Genomic DNA, 4,284 nt, shown 5'->3' on the forward strand with positions numbered 1-4,284 from the left:
ACGTACTTGTCTTGTCAGCTCGTATACCGAATAGGATAGCTTTGACTCTTTTTATATGATTTTAATATAGTATAGTTAATATATAGCTTTAATAACTTAAGTCAATGTTCTAGAAGCTGGTAGTCTTTAAGACAATTCATCTATTTTTCTAAGGATATTATAAGGTCTTAAATACTGAACAGGTTTGATGAAAAAAAAAATTTTTAAGTTGTATTTATTTGAAACACCCTCTGCGGTTAGTTTGAATATAATCACAACAAACAATAGAATACGCTTTTAGGCTCTTCTACAGATCTGTTAATAATCTTAAGTCATATTTTCACCTACAGCACACTAGTGTCATCTTTTTTTATTTACGTATAAACCGAAAGAAAGCCAGTATAAGTCCAATATAACTTGCTTGAGTCATATGTCAATTGATTTCATAAATATTACTCTCTAAGATAATAATCTGATTATTCTAAATACAACTTTTCATAAACTCAACACAGATTTATTAAAGAACCTTAAGTTTTGTTTTGTTGAAACGTTATCTGAATCTACCCTAAACGTAATCAGAACAAATTATAAAAAAAGAACTACAACACACTTTTAGGCTCTTTCATAAATTTGCGTATTATACAAAGCCATACCTAAGTCTATATTACACTAGTGCTTATTTTTTACACGTTAACCGACGGAAAGCCGGTATAAGCTAATATTACTTACTCGAAGAGTGAGCCACCATTCATAAAGATATTAAACCCTAAGGAATTGATTTCTTTAGTGACATTTCGTTTGCTTTGACACTTGCAGCCGATTAAAAGGAAAAGAACAATCCTTAAGCTTATTTCTGCCTTATGCCAAATCTAATTTGGATCTAATATCAACCATTGAGATGTGTAGCAGACTTTGAGGCTCATGTCGAAATTGTCTCTAGGGAAATCCATTTCGCCTTACGATGCTTAGATAAATTTAATTTCTATTCCAATATTGGATTACCGCAATACGGTCCACTTGTTGAAAATAGCTTTTTTTATTAATCTGGATCGTGTCTCACTCTACGGTAGTGCTAAAGAAAACTACGCTATTGTGAATTTCAAATATAAGAAACCCTAATTGTTCGTATGACATATATTTTATTGGATCATATTTATGCATCTATTATAACTCAATAATACTTTGTCCAATCAATCATCGTATACATTTCTATTTGAATTCAATTTCTGTGAATTATCAAGAACTATGCTAAAGTGAATTTATTAATTTCTAATGTTATAAAATAAATGTGTTATGAATGAATTATATTAATATGAATATGGCTATGGTCATGATTTCTGAGTGAGCTGAGCGTGAGGTAATGTAGAGCGGGATTTGAACAAAGTCATGGTATTTTTGGGGGCCCTCATTAAGGCATGGAGGTGTCTAAGGGAGTTTGCTTGGAGAGCAACTCATAGGGTGGGATAAATAGGGGATTCACTGCCAACCGAATCCTCGCAAGACATGTCAACAGTCATGAATTGGGATCAATCAGATGAAGCATAGTGAATATAACTAGTGGTACGATTTCAGTTTTTTTTTTGTTACTGTATGGCACCAAACTCGTGATCGCCAAGGACACCACGATGGCTGAAGCTAAGCCGAGGACCAAATTAGCGTACCACGACCGGCATTCACGGGTTCGAAAGTATCGTCAGCAGGTGCTTATAGTTTCTCCTACACGCCACCTACTGACACAAAGTATACCACAACATACATAACAGCCGATGAAGAGGATAATAACGAATATGTCTCAACTAACCCTTTGGATGAATCATCTAACCCAATAAACACAGGATGAGCGTTTTTCAAATGCAACAACTTTTCAGTTTGAGGGTAAATATAATTTTCAACATAAATTCAACTTGACTTGAAATAGCTCATCTTCAATACATCTTCAAATTGTTTGCGAATTACTTCCAATTTGCCAAAATGTTGACGAAATCTTTGAAAAGGTGTTGAAGATAATATGAGAAAACTTTGACAAAACACTACCCTAAAATGCAACGAAAAAACCATGTGGTTTTCAATACTTATTTGTGCAACGAAGTTCGTGGTCAATTGCAAGAAATAAAACAAATGGAAAATTTTAGACAAATAACCAAATAGTTTATAAAAATAGGTAAGTGAAAATAAAAAATGAAATAAAACTTTAAGGAAGTCACTAAATGTATATCTCATTGCAGAAAACTAAAATTATGGATTCTACGTTCTTGAAAATATTAAAAAGGTGACCGATGAAAAAATGGTGGACAATTAACTGGAACTGCTTCAAATAGTTTATAATAATTGGTACGTCAATATGAAAAATTAAATCAACACTTTAGAGAAGTCACTAAATTTAAATCTCTTTGCCGAAAACTAAAATCTTTAGATGCTACATTCTTGCAAACAATAAGAAGCTGACCAATGAAAAATGAGTGGCTTATCGACAAGAAAAAGTTTCCAGAAACATTACAAGTGCAACCAATTAAAATTGTTAAAACAACAAATTGTTGAAATCAACAACTTCTGGATGAAAATGTGCATCACATCGTCAGTTTAATTCATATGCTATTATCAGTTTAAAGTGGATATTTTGTGAATTCCTTCTCCTTGAAATCAATTCTATAATAATTGGTACGTGAATATGAAAAATTAAATCAACACTTTAGAGAAGTCACTAAATTTAAATCTCTTTGCCGAAAACTAAAATCTTTAGATGCTACATTCTTGCAAACAATAAGAAGCTGACCAATGAAAAATGAGTGGCTTATCGACAAGAAAAAGTTTCCAGAAACATTACAAGTGCAACCAATTAAAATTGTTAAACCAACAAATTGTTGAAATCAACAACTTCTGGATGAAAATGTGCATCACATCGTCAGTTTAATTCATATGCTATTATCAGTTTAAAGTGGATATTTTGTGAATTCCTTCTGCTGGAAATCAATTCTAACACGCGGTCCAGTACGTTCCTAATTTCAAATTGCCCGCATGTTAATAAATTTTAATTCTGTTTTATGACACCAAAAGGAAGGAAATCGAATTACCAATGCAAAAGTGTTTACTAATAATGTTTAAGATATTTAAAGTTTTGTTGTTTGTTTTTGGTTCTTATTTGTTGATATGTTTAATAAGATTATTATTTATCAATTGGTATTGTAGTGTATTATGTATTGTAGTGTATTATTATATATTTTATTTTGATGAAAATGAATAAATTATACAAAATTCATAGAATTTTGGCTTTGACTTTCAATTCGAAGTGGGGATATCATTCATACAAATTTAGGTTGAAAAGTATTTGCAACGATGTTTATTTTGAATTTGACTCGCATCGAAAATTGTTTGACAAATCATTGAGTAGCGATGCATTTCAATTTGAGGATAACACTTGAGATATTATTGCTAATGTGTTGAATTTCACTGTTGAGGGTAATGTCTGTTTTTTGTTGAGAACGCGATTTTCTCAACAATTTCTCAACTTGAATATTACCCTAATCCTTTGAAAAAATGTTTGAAAAATTGTTGAAATCTAGCATTTTTCAAACGTTTGTGTTTATTGGGAAGGTTTCTACTAATGAAGGAGCTAATATTCTTGTAATATTCTCTAATCGTTTTATACCATTTCCTACGGAATTTCTTCGTTCCAATTCCTGCTCTGTGATACGATTAAATAGTGTTCGCGACACAAAAGAAAAAGAATCGAAAATTTTAATAATAGATTTCATTTCTGTAGATCAAGAAATAAGATGGAAATATAATAATATAATTCAATACGAAGTACTTCCTTGGTGGCATCCTGATTTTAGAGAATATAGTAAAGGTCAATTCTAGAAAATTGGAAATTCGCAAAATACGGTCCACTTAATAAATTTTCGTAGTATATTCTTCAAACTTGTGGGCAATAGTTTCATGGAAAAATTTCCCTTAAACAATTCGTCTATGGAACTCACTGTCCCCTCAAATCCAATTCAATGGAAATATATCTTATCTTCTATTTCTATTATTGCTATTACTATCCTTGTTATTTTTAACTTAATTCCCGTTTGTTTTTGTTGATTAAAATTAAATTGTAAATTTCACGATACATATTCATTTATGTTTTTTTATTTTTATCATTTTAATACTTTTAATTTTTATTAATTTCTTTTTGATTATATTTAATGGTATACTAAATAATGTGTACACTCATATTTCTACCATATTTCTCATATTTCTAAAATCTTGTCGTATGTGAAAGCAAAAACTAAATAAAATACAAAAGAACCTATTGTTTCGTTT

At 30.5% G+C, this 4,284-nt stretch overlaps 1 long non-coding RNA gene across 3 annotated transcripts; it reads left to right on the forward strand.

The window, feature by feature from the left end:
• Positions 1-1,740: 1,740 nt before the first annotated feature.
• LOC142232096 (uncharacterized) lies at positions 1,741-3,240 on the forward strand. 3 transcript variants are annotated; one of them, XR_012721022.1, is made up of 4 exons: positions 1,741-1,854; positions 1,974-2,140; positions 2,205-2,310; positions 2,393-3,240. It is a non-coding gene; the product is annotated as an uncharacterized LOC142232096 (long non-coding RNA). The 3 variants fall into 3 exon arrangements; XR_012721023.1 differs by having other exon boundaries at positions 1,747-2,140; positions 2,393-2,637; positions 2,720-3,240; XR_012721021.1 differs by having other exon boundaries at positions 1,747-2,140.
• Positions 3,241-4,284: the final 1,044 nt, after the last annotated feature.

Source organism: Haematobia irritans, chromosome 3, assembly GCF_050003625.1.
Source record: "Haematobia irritans isolate KBUSLIRL chromosome 3, ASM5000362v1, whole genome shotgun sequence".
NCBI lineage: Eukaryota > Metazoa > Arthropoda > Insecta > Diptera > Muscidae > Haematobia > Haematobia irritans.